This window comes from Adiantum capillus-veneris, chromosome 30 (assembly GCF_014529385.1).
Source record: "Adiantum capillus-veneris isolate H3 chromosome 30, ASM1452938v2, whole genome shotgun sequence".
In the NCBI taxonomy this organism is placed as follows: Eukaryota; Viridiplantae; Streptophyta; class Polypodiopsida; order Polypodiales; family Pteridaceae; genus Adiantum; species Adiantum capillus-veneris.
Genome location: NC_140960.1, coordinates 60,249,124 through 60,266,087, shown reverse-complemented (window position 1 = coordinate 60,266,087; position 16,964 = coordinate 60,249,124). Strand labels below are relative to the sequence as shown.

Genomic DNA, 16,964 nt, shown 5'->3' with positions numbered 1-16,964 from the left:
AGATTGTCCCATGAATGGAGAGCCACCCACTAAAACACCATTGGAGAGAATGATACCCTTCTGATAGTTTCCTTTTATGATTTTATTTTTTACTACTCTCCCATGTTCTTCATCCCCTTCTAAGCCCCCCCTTTGGCAAGGTTGTAACTCCTCACATTGGACCACCTCAAAGGCTGACAGATTACTGTTTGATTTTGTGAAAACTTTGGCTTCTTGCATGATAGGTTCCTCCATGCTTAACATACATGGGTCATACCAATGCTTTTCAACATCCTCAAACACTTCTTGAGGATTATCCTCACATGGATTCAACTCACACTCTTCTACTTTTTTTTGGAGTTGGCATTCCATGTACACAATCATTTCTTTATGATCAATGTGGTCCATGATCTCCCCACCTATGATTTCATCTTCTTCTTCACTCTCTTCTTTTAGACAAGATACACTCTCAGAACATTCCATAAGATCAAGGTTACCTTCAAGGTCTTCATTCTCCATAGAGTCATGTTGCACAAAAGCTTTGTCTGCTCGGACTAGAAATTGATCCTCCGCCAAAAGGTTGGATGTATCCATTATTGAATCATCAATGCCATTTGAGATCTCTTGTGTCGATTTTTTCATGCTTGTGATAAGGGTAGAAGAAAGAGATTCCACATTTGAATCATGGCCACACACTTTAGCACTTGAATAATCAGTTGGCATGTAAGTAACTTCTTCAACATTTGTCGGAGTAGAAGGAGACAAGTAGGGCAAAGGAGATGACTCCTTGATAGAAACACTTTCATGATAGTTGGTTCTTCTAGCATGATGGAAACCATTTTTGATGTAGAAGTACTTGTGAAACTTCCTTCGGGCAATAGTGACCGCTTCTTCAAAGGTAGAGGGTCCACTACAAGTAACCTTAGTCTTTAGGAAAGGAGACAAACTCGAAATAAATTGCTCCATTTTTACATAATCTAGAAATGTAGAACTAAACCCACATCCTCCCCATTGACGAGAAAAAAAATCCTCATAAGCATAGTAGTCTTCACCATGTTGTTGAAGTCTCCCTAATGAAGCCCATGCTGTCTCTGTTGTTGGAAATTTAGAGAATCTGGTCTTCAAAGCTTTGGAAATTTGGGTATATCCATCTTCAATCTGAGAAGACATACTCCAAAACCATTGCTCAGCGTTGCCTCTAAGGCATAGCAATAGAAAATCCCCTTTTTCAATGTCAGCCCTTTTACCAAGGATATGACAAACTATTCTAAAATCAGCAAGAAAATCATCAACATCTTCTTCTAGATTTTCAAAGAAGATTGGGATATCATCAAAGGTATAGCGTGTCATAGTCTCTCAATGCTAGAACCACACAAAGATTAGTTCCAAACAATCATTTTCTCTCATGACATCAACTAACTACACAAAGTTTTGAAAGGTCTTTCAACATGAATTCTAGACTCTTATGTGAAAATGTTTTTTTTCCCTTTCTTATGTTATGCTAATCCAAACCATATTCTAGATCAATTTTGGTTGCCTTGAAATTAAACTCGGTCATACAAGTTTTCATGATTCATATAATCTACTTAATTATGCTAAAATTCAAGCATTCATGCAATACAACAACAATAAGCACAAAGTCATTCCTGAGTGGGGGCACCAATTTGAGGCGGTCCGGGGCGGGCAACAAAAAGAGCGGCCTCTAAACACCCATTCGAGGCTCCCGTGCTGCTCAATTGCGGCTGGGGCAAGCACAATCAGAGACAACAACAACCCACATCCAAAAACCAAGCAAGAAAAGGGGCACCACCTAGTTGTAGATGCGAACTAGGACGCACGTGATATCTCCTTATACTCAAACGCACAAAGAGAGGGGAATGCAAGATAACCACACACACCAAACACAAACATTCAACACGCCAGAGAGAGGTAAGAGCACAAATCAACTTGAGCAACTCAGTCTTAGCCTTAAAGGCTAGATGCATACAAAGCTTGATGAGAAATAGAGAGACAACACAAAACTTGACCTTGTTGCCAATACACAAATTGTCTTAGGGTCACGGGAGCCCTCTCACCGAGCACCCTCTTAAAATTGACTTTTTAGGCAAACAATTCAACAAGCCCTCAAAGCATCAAGCATGAAATAGCACAATAGACTTCAAGGACAATATACCTTCAACTACCTGATGAGCCAACTTATCAAGTCAATTTGGAGAGAAGAGTCGTAGTTGCAGCATACAATTGCACCCAAAACCGGGCAACAAGAAGAGTAACCTCTAGACACCCTTCAAGGCTCCCGTGCTGCTCAATGGGGCTGGGACACAACAGAACACAAACCAAAACAACAAACCCACAGCCAAATCCCAACTACACAAGGGGCACCACCTAGTTTAAGAGCGAACTAGGACGCAAAAGAGGAGAATCGTTAGAGCAACCCACAAACAAGCAAGGAATTTACACTAACCCTAACACACTTGGAACACTCTCACACACTAAAACACGAGAGAGAGAGAGAGAGAGAGAGAGAGAGAGAGAGAGAGAGAGAGAGAGAGAGAGAGATAGTGCTCGGGCTGCTTTGAAACGTATCGGCAATGATCAATCAAACACAACTATATATTTAAGAAAGAGAGAGAAAGGGGGAGGGGGTGCTTGTTGCATCAATACCTTCTTACAAATCTGTCATGAAAAATCAAAGTGAGATTAGTATTTGTTCAACATAGCTTGCGTAAATTTCACCACAACACATCACAAAAAAAGCCACCCCAATCACTGTCTTAAAGCCAGGGGAGTCCTCTCCACCCTGTCGCCCTCTTACAGTATGTGGGATTTATGGCTAGATTGATGACAACACCAGAGACAAGCTATCAAGAACTTAACAAAAAACACCAAGACACTTACGCATCATTGTTGTCCATTACTTCACGTTGGAAGGGAGACAAAGTATCCAAGCTTAGTCCAAATCCACCCTCCTTGATTCAGCAAATGTTGGGCTTACACTAGTAGGAGAAATGATAGATTTCCTACTCTCAATTGAATGATCACTCTCTCTCTTACAATGGCATAGAGTTCCCTTGCTAATCCCCTATTACAACACATGCACATGCATAAAACAATGAGCTTCCACTCAAGAGCTCCTTCTAGAGAGGTTGAGCTTGGCTTCTCAAGCTATAGCATAGTGCTCTTGTTTATGGCTCTCTCCTTTTGTGCTAGCTACACCCTCCTTTTATAGCAATTTTGAAGGCTAGGGTTACTCCTCTAACCATGGTTGGGTTAGATTTTCAGCAATTTATCTAATTTCTTTTGCTTGGAATTATCCAGAAGTTGGTGGGGAAAGAGAGAGGAGAGAAATGGAGGTGATAGGACTTTTCATAGTGGGTTAGTGTTAGTAGAGTTAGTATTAATTTACAAATGGAATTGGATATTTACAATGGGAGTATCCATGTAGGATACAAATAAGGAAGAAAAACTCTTAAGAGGTAAGAAAAGGTGGATTTCTTACAAGGTTGATGCTCCAAGTGTCTTGAGTAGGGCCAATTTTGACGCTTGTTGACGCTCCACTAGCTTTGACGGTACATTTTTTCTCCACTCTTGACCTTCCTTGAGAGACAAGGTAATTGAAGCTGAGTAATCAACCACCATGATGCTGTCTTTTAAGAGAAGAGGCTGAATTTTGTGGTTTTTTTTATAGATATGGGTGGAAAAATGAGACTAGGTGGTCAATTTTGGAATGGAATTGTGTGTGGGAGGTATGAGTTCACCATGGTTTCTCTTATTCTTCAAGGTTGAGGAGAAGGTGAGTAGGGTGCAGAGAGGAGTGGTGAGAGAGGTGGGGATGATGAGTGGAGAAGTGTGTGTGAAAGAGGAAAATGATAAAGTGGCAGAGAGAGTGTGGCTGCATAGCATGGGAAAACTGGGGTCCACTAATAAAATCATAGCTCACAGCTCGTAGCTCAAAAAAATATGAAAAAATTTGAGGCAAAAGTTCAGCCCACAAGCTACAACTTTTGTTTGTATCACCTTTTCAAATTCGGAGAGCAAGTGAACTTTAAAAATTCAGCAAAACCGACCGTTTTTTTCCACTGCACAAGGTCCTTGTGGGGTCCTTCTTTGGATGATTCTTTTGAATACCTCCAAGAGTGAGCCCTCCATAGTGCATGTATGCATGCCACCTACCCTTGACCTTATTTGGTAGGTCTATAATTGAAGATATTGTTGAGATTAGGATATAAGTGAATAGTACAACTAAGAAAATTAAATATTGAGGGTCAAAAAAATATGTACATGTCAAATATAAATAATATAAGTGGAAAAAATATAAAGGGGTCAAAAGAAATCTCTCTCATTATGAGGCTACCATAAAAAGATAAATATTTTTGGTGTTCTAATTTTTTAGAAAAAAACAAAATAGATGTAGGAAGGGAAAAATCACAATAGTGAAAAAATATACACATAAATAAAACTAGTTTTTTTGGATTTTTGTTGGGGTGGAGTTACACCAAATATAAGAGAAGCTTACATGAAAATATTTCTATATGGAATAAAGAGTATGAAAAATGGTAAGAAAAATTGTGGTAATGGTGAGGCAATGTACAGAGCATAAATAACACACACCTAGGTAGAAATATTTAAATAAATACCAAAATAATTATAAAAAAATCTTTTATTTAGGTCCTATATACAAAGAAATATTTACATACGCATGGGCCATAATATACTTATATTTTTTATATTTTTTATTTTTTTGGCTCAACTAGCCCAATGACTAGCTAATTGAGGGTTTTTTAAGAAGATATGGGAAAAGTCCCGTGACTCACGCACGCCTATGTACAGTGAAATGGTAGGGATAGCCACAGTGTTTGGGTGATTTTGGTAGGGTGAGGTAACTCACTGTGGCAATTACAAAGAGCCGAAAAACGGCTATCACTATAAATCTTATTTATGGACAAGAGTAGGCTACAAGTGTGATGCAGAGTATGGTATCACTCCACTCCTCTAGACGGCATAACTAACTTCAAGCTTCTCCATGCACCTATGTGTAGTGATGGAATAGAGCACTCACAATGCACACACTCTACACAACTAGGCTTGAAGAGTGGTGTGTTATGTGTTGAGAATGGTGTGGTGTAGTGTGATCATGTGATGATTTACAAGGGAGAGAAGGGCTCTATTTATAGGTTTTTCTCTTTTGATCACCGCTCCAAATTCGGAGTGGAGATGGGTGCCAAAAATCTCACCAAAAAGCCTGTTTTTTATGCTTGCAAAAGTCTTTTAGTGGCCCCCTCCTTTGTTGAATTTGTACAATGCATCCAAGAGTGAGCCCTTCCTTTGTCATATCATAATACAAAGCATCCAAGTTGCCCTTTACACATGCATGGAGGAGGATTATTGGTGAATAAAGCAATATATACATGGTGGGACTAGTGTATGGACTATTCATGGATTTTAGCTCAATGAGCACATGGTGTTAGAATAATGAGTATAAATAATAAAAAAATATGGATATGAAAAGATATTGGAATCATATGATATGGTCCCTCTTTGTATTATTTTGGGTGAAAGAGGAAAAGGTATGCAAGTAAATAATATAATAAACGTGACTAAGAGAGTAGAAATCAATTTTTGTTTTCACGAGGGTGAGGGTGAAAATGTGGGGGTGAGTTGTATAAAAGAAAAATATGAGGTTAGAGTATGTACACATTGGCAAAATACTTATGGTGTAAGAGAATGAAAGAAGGCATATACATGTTTAATAAAATAGACACCTAAGTATAAATATTTAAATAAAATACCAGAATAATTATAAAAATCCCTATATTTAGGCCATATATACAATGCAATATTTACACATAAATGGGCCATAATATATATATATATATATATATATATATATATATATATATATATATATATATATATATATATATATATATATATATATATTTATTTATTTATTTATTTATTTATTTGGCTCAACTAGCCCAGTGACTAGCTAGCTGAGGGTTTTTAAGAAAATATGGGGTAAGTCTCCTAACTCACACACGCCTATGTACAGTGAAATGGTAGGGATAGCCACAGTGTTTGGGTGATTTTGGTAGGGTGAGGTAGCTTACTATGGCAATTATGGAAAGCCGAAAAACGGCTATCAATAGCATGTGGTAGTCCCACTTTGTTTATCCTCTTTTTGGGCAATTTTCACATCAGGTGTAGGCACTTGCCCTGATTGATAATATCATAGATGTGTTCAAGATGTTTTGAGAATAAATTGGATGAGGAAAATTACCCAATGTGGGCGTACATGATGCAACATGTTCTTGTGTCAAAGGGAACTTGGAATGCTATGTAGGCCATTGATGTATGTCTTGACTCTGTGGATGTAGGCAGTGTTGATGATGTTGCAAGTTTTGGTGACATGATTGCTACTGTTAGAGATATTTTGTCTATAGTTGAGCAAGGTCATTGGGATGTTAGAGATGCACAGGCTCATGCATTAATGGCGTTATTTGTGAAGCGCACTATCACTCCTCGCATGCACTCAGCTAAATCAACTAAACAACCTTGGGATGTTCTAGTTGGTCTTTATGTAAGTCACAATGAGGCTAAAATTGCATTGCTGCGTAAAGATCCGGAGTCGAAGATTATGCATGAGAAAGATGACATGGACACTTTCATTGCTGGTATCAAGGATATTAATGATCAAGTTATTTCTGCAGACAAAGTCATTTCATACATTTCCCTTGTGAAGATTGTTCTTGATGCATTGCCAAACTTGGAGACTTATCACCCAAGGGAATCTTGATGTTGTCAAGTTTGATACATTATGAACATTGATGTTGCAAGAGTCACTTTCAAGAAAAAACAGGGCTAAATAGCGTGCTGTTGAACATGCTTTTATTTTTGCTCATAGAAAAAGTAGTAACATCGATGTAGCAACTTCTCATGGTTCTTCTATGAGTGGTAAATCACATGTTCCTAAGGCTTCTGATGGAAGCACTTTGTCAGGGAATTCTTGTGAAAAAGGCAAGAAGAAGATGTGTTGTCATTATTATAAAGCTAATGATCACTTGATCAAGCAGTGTCTGAAATTGAAGGCAATAGAGGCTAAGAAGAAAGAGGTTGGTTCCACTACTGTAGTGCAACAATTATAGAATCTTTTGTGAATAAATATTGTGATGCTGATGTAGATTCAGAATAGATTTAATGAAGAGTGCACTTATGATCCTTCTATCCATGATGCATGTATGTCAAGTGCTGTAGATTCACATGCATGGTACTTTGATAGTGGTGCTATAGAGCGCATCACCTCTCATTGTGACTTGTTTATCTCTCTCAAGGCTATTCCTCATGGGAATATGGTCACTTGTGCTAACAATGACTCTTATCCGACCAGGAGATTTGGAAAGATTGTACTGATTGTTGCAAATGGTAGTTATTTCACACTTGTTGATGCACTTCATGTACTTGGGATCAAGAAGAACCTTCTGTATGTATCTACACTTGCTAGACTTGGTCTTGTTGTCAAATTTTTGGATGACAGATGTACAATTTATGATCTCAGTTTTGGTGATGAAATTATTGCATTTTGTGCCATGGACTATATAAGCTCACTTTGTATGACAAGTGTCGCCAGAATCTATCAAATGTAGATGTGGATTCAAAGGCGGTTTCGGATGCAAAACTTTGGCATACACGTTTTGGGCATCTAAATTTTGCTAGTTTGCCACGTTTGCACAAATATGCTATGATTGCTTCTTTGTCGCCTCTTGAAGCACCTGTGAAGCACGTTTGGGAAGGCTGTATTTTGGGTAAGATACAACGTTTAAAGTTTCCAAAGGATGGTTCAGTTAGGGCCACATGCAGATTGCAACTTGTGCATAGTGATGTTTGTGGATCCATGCAAAATCCATCCTTGGGCAATTATCTTTACTTTGTGTCTTTCATTTATGATTACTCCAGGCATGCATGGGTGTATTTGCTTAAAGCTAGTTCCAAAGTGTGTACGTGCTTCAAGCATTTTTTGGCTGTGGATGAAAATATCTCTAAATGTAATATGGACACCCTCCATTCATATCGAGGGGGGGAGTATATGTCTCATGATTTTAATGCATTTCTGGCTAGTCGTGGGATAAAACACCAATGTACACTGCCGTATACACCTCAACCAAATGGTGTTGCTAAAAGGGAAAAGAGGTTGCCTACGGAGATGCATGATGTATGGTCGAGAGTTAGGCTTTGCCACATTCGTTTTGGCTTGAAGCCATCATATGTGCTACTTATGTACTCAACAGGTGTCCTACAAAAGCTTTGCACTCTATGACTCCATATGAAGCATGGCATGATAGAAAGCCTTCTATTGATCACATGCATATGTTTTGTTTTTTATCTTATGCATTGGTGGTTACAGTACTGAAAGCAAAGATTATAGGTTGTACCATTTGCAAACAAAGTGTATCCTGGTTTCACAAGATGTTGTGCTTATAGAAGATTTTGTTCAACCCTTGCTGTCATGTACTAGAGACAGTAATAGACGCTCACATGACATTTATTAGAGTTTTTTGTCTCTTTTTAGTGGTAGAAACTTGAATGTAAATTCCAATGAGGCAAATGTACAACTTACGGGGGTTTCAAAAAATGCTACAAATTAGTCTATTACTGATACAAATGTACATGATGTACTTGATGTGGAAAGGGCTGAGAATGAGTAGGCTAGAGGTATGTCAAAATGGTTGGTGCATACTTTTTGTGATAGTACATTGGATACACCTTTATCTAGTTGTACTCGTTCAAGTTCTTGCCATGCATCTTTTGCATCAAATTATTATGCTTTGATTGTTTCTAGTTTATGTGATGTATAGGAACCTTTATCTTTTGATGAAGCACAAAATTCAAAAAATTGGATGGCTACCATGCAATCAGAATATGATGCACTTAAAGAAAATGACACATGGCCTTATGTGACTTGCCTCCTGGCAAAAAGGCCATTGGCACGAACAAGTTGAAACATAAGCCGGATAGTAATATTGATCGCTATAAGGCTACACTTGTTGTAAAAGGTTATGCACAACAAAAAGGCATAGATTATGAAGAGACTTTTGCTCACACTTTTTGTATGACTTCTATGCATTTTCTATGTGCATTGGCAGCTCCTTTCGGATGGGATGGGGATGGGATGTACACCAATCATATGCTTTCTTGAACGGTGACATATTTAAGGAAGTCTATGTAACACAACCTCACGGTTTTGTCATTAAAGGGCAAGAAGATAAAGTGTGCAAATGTAAGAAGTCTTTTTATGGGTTGAAGAAATCTCCTTGTTCTTGGTACGAGAAAGCTGACACTCATTTAATTAACCGAGGCTTTCGTAACAATCCAACATAAAGCACTTTGTATGTAAAGCGTGAGGATGATGTACTTCTCATTGTCGTTCTTTATGTTGATGATTTGCTAATCACTAGACCCAATGAGACACATTCTTGAATTTAAGGCTGACTTGAATACTAATTTCCAGATGAAAGATTTGGGACTGTTGCATCATTACTTGAGCATATAGTTTTTGCAGTGTGATGGTGGTATTGCCTTGTGTCAAACAAGTTGCATAGAGACATGTTATGTAAGTTTGAACTTGAGGAATGCAAACTTATTGCTTCTCCCATGAAAACAAGTTTCAAATTGAATCTTCATGATTTTGGTGATCCTGCCGACGTCCCTCTACTGGATGCCTTATTTATGTATGCAACACGAGGCCTAATATTCAGTTTGTAGTCTCATACATCACCAGATTTATGCATTGCTGAGGGTCTAAGCATTGGTAGGTTGTCAAGAGGATTTGTTGCTACTTGAGTGGCACTTTGCATCTTGACTTGTTTTATCCCAAGGGGGAGATCATTGTCGCAAGATTTACATGCTTTTTTAGATTCAAATTGGGTTGGTTGTTTTGACATGAAAGTGTCCACGTGGATTTTGTTTCATGCTTAACATTTCATGCATATCTTGGTTGAGCAAGAAGAAACCTATTGTGGCCACTTCTAATTGTGAGGTTGAGTACATGGCAATCTACACAGCTACAATTGAGTGTGTATGGCTCATACACCTTATGGCTGATTTGGATGTTGGCCAAAACATTGCCAACATCATCTACAGTGATTGTCAGAGCGTATTGACAGTTGTGAGGAACCTATCACATTGAGGTGCATTATCACTATGTCAAGGAGAAACTCTCAACAAGAGAGATCAACTTGTCTTATGTGCCAAAACAAGACAACCTTGCAGATCAGTTCACAAGAGAATTGCATCGTGAGAAGTTTGAAGCTTTCTGCAAGGCTTTGGGATTACTCCCCTTTGTGGATTGATCATGCACTCAAGGCAAAATGTAAAGATTGCCTAAGTGAAATCTTGAATGACGAAAAGGGATCCGCATCATGCTAATGGAACATGCAAATATTGCGTTGGACCCACACATTTTTATTTGTTTTTTGGGTAAATCTTGTTGATGTATATTACAAGTGGGATACCTCAAAGCAAGGAAAACCCACCAAGCAAAAAAGATACAAAAAGTGGAGCAACATGGGGCTCCAAGGGCTAGAAACAGTTAAAATAAATCTTGTAGGCATCAAAAGTGATATCCCCAGCATCATAAGAAAAATGCAACGCTTGACCCAACAAAAATTTGAAGTAGGGGATTGGGTCAACAACAATGCTTTGAAACATCAAGGAGTTGAGATGGTGCCAAATAGTCCACAAAACCGAGAATCTGACCCAACCAAAAAAGATTGTCCCCAAAAAGCCAAAACCGTCTGTGAAAAGTGGCGGAAGGAAAACGCAACCACCACACACGCATGCACACAGAGGCTCTCAAGGACTTTGAACACATTCGGGTTCATGATCTTGTAAGATAGTGATATACTAGGCTGTCAGGGACTTAACACATTGGGGCTCATGATCTTGTAAGATAGTGATATACTAGTCTAAATTGATCATTCTCCAAGCGAGAGAGATGATCTTCTAGAGTTCATTGACTCCTCGGCCTTCTTGAATTGTTTCTCCCACTCGTCTAACTGCCCTTCAATCTCATACCAGATGGCGTCGTCATCCTTCTCAAAGAAGTCCTTCACTGCAAATCTCTGGACCGTAAAACTCCTAGTGTCGCTCGTCAAGTGCACCCTCTCCTCCATAAGCCATGCCTTCAAAGACGCAAAGGCCTCTTCTCTTGGCTCCTCTGCAGTGGCCGTAAGGCGAGCCAGCATTGCATGGATTGGCTCTTTGGGAGCCAAATCAGTGGCATAATGCAAGATGTCTCGCACTTGCATGGCAAGAGCAACAGAGAAAGCTTCTTTAGAATCCCTGAAGGCTCCATGGAATATGGTTCTGTTCTTTTCCTTGCTTGTATCTGGGTAGTAGCTGAGAACAGCTTGTCTAGCCTTGGACCTCCCGCACCACGATGGCAAGCTCTTGACCAAATAAATGGCCTCCTCTTTGTTCCTCAACAAGCTTGCCGCTCTCTCCATCATCACTGCAACAGCCACATTGCCATCTTCCGCCGAGTCGGAGGCCGAGCATGCCACAACCAGCTCTTCCACATGAAACAGAATCAAGCCGGCTACTTCATTCAGCAAAGCTCGATGTTGCTCCTCAAGAATGCGTCCCTCTCCTCCACACTCTGAGAACCTCCCCTCACCAATGCAGCCTGCATAACAATCGCCGCGGCATAGGCCGCCTGCTTGCTGCCATAGAGTTGATTGCCCAGAGTCTCACATTCCTGGTCGCACACCACTCTGTAGACTTTCATCTGATGCACTCTTCTCCTTGGCTATTCACTCTGTGACAATGCCGTCCACTCCCAGATGGGCATCGAAGTGCATTGGATCGGGCCGCACGACCGCAGCGTCGACAGCCACTTGTACGATCTCATAGACAGACAAAGTGTTTGAGGAGGCGGATGAAGAAGAGGCAGGGGAGATTCTGAAGGCCTTGAGTGCGGCATAGAGTTCGTCAAAAGAGCATTCTGAGCAGGTGTCAAAGATGTGGCGGAGGGCGGCGCGGTCATGCTCACCTGCGCACTTAAACAACTCTCCGGCCTGCTTTTGGCAAGCGAGGACGTTAGCCTGGTCAATGGAGAGGCAGAGCTCCTCCACTTCCTTAGAGCCCTGCCTGCGAATGGCAAACACCTTCTCGGAAGAAGCTTTGGAAGTCAAGGCATATCCATAGTTTGAACAAGAGCAAGAGCAGCCCTCCTCCATCTGACTGAGAGAGAGAGAGAGAGAGAGAGAGAGAGAGCAGAAGAAGAAGAAGAAGAAGAAGAAGAAGGAGATCAATTCATCAGACTCAGAGCAACGTCAGGTGTTTTGGCACGCCCCCTTTAAAACCCCTCTCTTTGGCGGGAGGTAGTAAAGCGGGAACATTTGGCAAGCTTTCATAAAATTTCAACACTTCAAAACAACACCAATAAGTAAAAAGATTCCTCTCCTTGTGACGTGGCATTTTGGAGAGCATGGCACCCGCAGATAGGGGACCGGGGTTTGAGCATTGTAGAGAAGCACAAGGCAATGGTTCAGGCTGCAAGGCTATCCTCCTCACTATCTCACATTGGCATGGAAAGGAGGGGATCAATGGGCCACGTTTATTTCAAGGATCTCGTGCGATCTGGGCCGTCTGATTTGCTTTGTGTAAATTCGAGAAAAAATGTTTACTCGGGTGTGCATAACATGTAAACATGTGTGATCTGGGCCGCCCGATCTTTAAGTGTGTGTTGATGATTTCTGAAGTGAGTACTCAACCTATAATGGTTACTCAATCATGCATTTTAACAATCAATTGGGTGTGATTGAATCGTGGCCAACACTAAAATTAGTAAGCACAGGGTCTAATGCGCCCGGTGCACTTAGAGGCTGTTGCACTACCACTATCATAGGCTATAATGGTTGAATGCATCACATGTTAAAATATAGATACCCTAAAAAAAGGGGGAGTGGGGATGTGAGGGTATGGGGTGAGCTTTTGGAGAGAGCTTTTATGCATTTTAACAATCAATTGGTTGTGACTGAATCGTGGCCGACACTAAAATTAGTAAGCACACGGTCTAATGCACCTGGTGTACTTAGAGGCTGTTGCACTACCACTATCATAGGCTATAATGGTTGAATGCATCACATGTTAAAATATAGATACCCTCAAAAAAGGGGGAGTGGGGATGTGAGGGTATGGGGTGAGCTTTTGGAGCGAGCTTTCATGTGAAACATGTCAAGGTACGAAAAAATGGAAATAAAGCTCATTTGGCAGCTCTCTCTCAACATACCATTCCTCACAAAAGTTCTTTCACTTGTAAAGCTTATATAAATATAACGTTTTCCATTACTCAGGGGTGCAAATAACAAACATAGATGCTAGATGATAGAAGTTGAGTAGGTAGCCAAAACGACTTTTTCAGAAACGATTAATTAGTTTTGGGGGGGGGGGGATTTCTTTCTTTTTAGTGCTTAAGGGATCCCCTAAGGGCAGCCAAGGCGAATAGCCTAGTGGTTAAGCTTCTCTTTTTAGTGTCTACGTGCTGAGGTCAAATCCTAGGCATTAGGAGTGCTTTTGAAGCTAATTTGAGATGCTGAAGCATCTTGGGTCAATTCTAAAAATGGTCGTACACTTTTACAAGACTATGCTTGAGATGCTTGCAGTGTTTTTGTTGTCATATGATTTGAAATTTGCGGGTTAGGTAAGTGTGTGCGTCTTTGACTAGGTCTGGTAGGACAAAATTGACCATATCTTGCAAGAAACCATCATTTGGAAGTGCACATAGCATCAAAAGAACCTACTGGTTAAGGCAACACTCACATGTGCAAAATTCCAGATATGGCACCAACCACTCTATATGGCACCATGCTCAAAATTGGAGTTTGACTATGCCATTAGGGAGGAATCCCTAACCCCGAGCAAATACTTCCTAGTGAACAGGAAAGCGAGCGAATATATACAATAAAAAAGAGCATATCAACATTGCAATAGTTCAGATATTGAACATAGAATAGCAAAATGAACCGGTCATATCTTAATTTTTTCAAATAACAGAATGAGGAATCCCAAAACCTGAGTGAGTTATCACGAGCGATCCCAAAAACCGAGCAAAATAGAAAAATAATACGTAGGAAGTCATGATCAAACTTAGGAATAATGAGGGTGAAGGAAGATGAGGTAAGAAAGAAGTTACAAGGTTGAAATTCTCATCTTAGAGTATCTCTTATGATTTAGAAGGAGAAATACATTAGCCTCTTAAGCTAGATGCCAATGTGCTCTTTCCAATACAATCATAACCATATTCACATGAGATCTTAGACCATGTGGAAGTGTTAGTTCTTGCACATATCTTTGCACGTTGTTCACTTGGTTCAAATTTGAGAGAAACCAATTAGGCACTAAAAACCAAACAACACATTTCATACCACCTTTTGTTAAAAAGTGTCACCAGACATATTGTATGCCCTTGTCGAAGAGGAAACCTTATGGCAGCTTCTTTTGTAATGATTGAAGGTGTGTTTTGCATTGCTCAAAATGCTCCCTTCTCTCTCTCTCTCTCTCTCTCTCTCTCTCTCTCTCTCTCTCTCTCTCTCTTTATATATATATATATATATATATATATATATATGAAAATTATACATTGAATTACATCATGTCATCTTGGTATCAATTATGTCATAATTGTGCCATAAACTGCAAACATCACTCCCTAAACTTTACATTAGAGACAGTGATACAATCCTCCATCATCTTTTTCTTAATGATCTCTCTCTCTCTCTCTCTCTCTCTCTCTCTCTCTCTCTCTCTCTTTGTGTGGTAAAGAGGTTATGTATACTATTCACAAAATGGCATTCTCATCATAATGAAAAGGTTTTTGTGATGATGCATGCCATACAAGTTGGAAGCTTCATAGCATATCATTCTATTTTTGAGTTAAACAGATAAACGACATATTATATTGGCCGAGATGGGCTTATTGGTATTAAGGGCGAACATGTGGGCCTTAATAACTACTACACCTTAACTTGAACGCATAAGGAATCTGAAATCTTGTAGACAGATTTGATGATGGAATGCGGATGGAATACCCTACTGGTTGATGACGTTTTTGAAGCTGTCAAGGATAGAACTGCAAAAGGCCCAAAGCGTTGGATGATTTGAGGAGGTTGCAACATCCATTGTTAGCCGTAGGGGTGGGGGGTTGGATCCTAGCACATACTCGCTACATTGGTTATCGCCTAGCACGTACTTGCTACATTGGTTGTAGAGTGCCTGAGTGCCACGGCAAGCAGCCTCAGTAGCCAGTGCCATCCAAGACCCATCGGTGACCAGCATTACCACCACCATCATCACAAGACGGGTAAAGCCTCCATAGCCTGAGCCTTCCATCTCTCTCTCTCTCTCTCTCTCTCTCTCTCTCTCTCTCTCTCTCTCTCTCTCTCTCTCTCTCTCTCTCTCTCTCTCTCTCTGTCCCCAAAGAATCCAACACTTCTGCACATTAGTATAGGTTCGTGTGTTTGGAGCCTCTCAAGAACACAATGGAACCACATAGCCAAGACTCCCAAGGCAAGAGAGGTTTAACATTTGCAATTACACCTACTATTGCTTGGCAACTTTTCTTACAAAATAGTTGGTGAAGACAAAGAATAGATCATGGAGCTTGTACTTCAACACTTACACTCTCATCATTACCATTAGGCTGAAAGAGTCTTCGGGCCTTCAGGAATATGCATTTCCTACGAAGGAGGTGGATTTATGATTGTCATAGGCATAACAATATCATCAGATAGCCTACCCTGCATCTCTCGATGCTCTTGGCATAATGCATACAACAGTGGACTAAGCAAAGATCACAAGGAGAATTCTGTAGATGGTATTTCTTTTGCAAGGCTTGCCGGAACAGTCCTCTGTATATGCCACACATCCACCACGTAAAGACTTGTCCTTCCCCAATAGAAAAGGCCACAGGAGGATTAACTGCACAAAAGGCTACAGTGGTAGCGGCAAGTGCCAATCCACCCTCCACAAATATGGCATGGCATCTGCAGGGTGTTGTCCAAGGTATGTCAGTATTTTGATATTCCTTCCAAACAAGACACATGGGAAAATCAAGCCTAATTACTAACAAGAATCAAAGTGGTTAGCACAACCACGGAAGATGCCTGTATATTCAGCTCGGCTTCTCGTATGACGGCCACATTTTTGCTTTGTATTTTGGCAAGCTCTACTTCTTGTGACCACAATGCAGATTTCTTGGCTAGCTCTGCAGCTGCTTGAGTCATCTCAGCCTTCCTAGTGTTGTCAAAGATCTTGGTCTTTGCTTGAGCAAGAAGCTCCTTCTGTTTTGCAATCTGAGCGTGTTGGAGCGACATACCTTGCTTCGTACTGGAGCGACATACCTTGCTTTCCGTGGCGTTTTGACGTTGCGTGAGACCCTGCCACTCCTTGGTGCCGACATCGCCCTTATACTTGGCGTCAGCGAGGGCGATCTTGGCGCTAGTGGCTACGTCGTTTGGCCGAGGAAGGACAAGTACTCGTGGCCAGGGACATTGACGAGCTGCTTGAAATTGGCATTGCATATCACGAGGTTGAGCTCATCGAGCTCGAGCTGCACTTTCTGGAAGACGGCGACCTTGAATTGTTTGGTGCCTTTGAAGATGTCCTCCATGGTCATGGCGGCGGCGAGGACATTTTGCCTTCGATGATGCTCTTGACAAGGTCATTGACATGGCTGCGTTTTGTTTATGGGGGGCGATGAGGCAGGCGTACTTGATGAGGTCGTCTAGATTGTAGGCTTTGGGCCGATGGTGAAGACGGCGGGGAAGACGAAGGGGAGATTTTCAGCTGACATGGGTGAGGTCAATGATGCTACATGTCTGGCCTGGAAGGATTCAGGCTCTCTCTCCTTGAGAGAGAGAGAGAGAGAGAGAGAGAGAGAGAGAGAGAGAGAGAGAGAGAGAGAGAGAGAGAGAGAGAGAGAGAGAGAG

General features: G+C 40.7%; 2 pseudogenes; both read right to left on the bottom strand.

The window, feature by feature from the left end:
• Positions 1 to 10,399: 10,399 nt before the first annotated feature.
• On the bottom strand, positions 10,400 to 15,324 carry LOC147418050 (uncharacterized; annotated as a pseudogene).
• Positions 15,325 to 15,628: 304 nt separating this feature from the next.
• On the bottom strand, positions 15,629 to 16,556 carry LOC147418049 (cell number regulator 6 pseudogene; annotated as a pseudogene).
• Between the last annotated feature and the right edge of the window lie 408 nt (positions 16,557 to 16,964).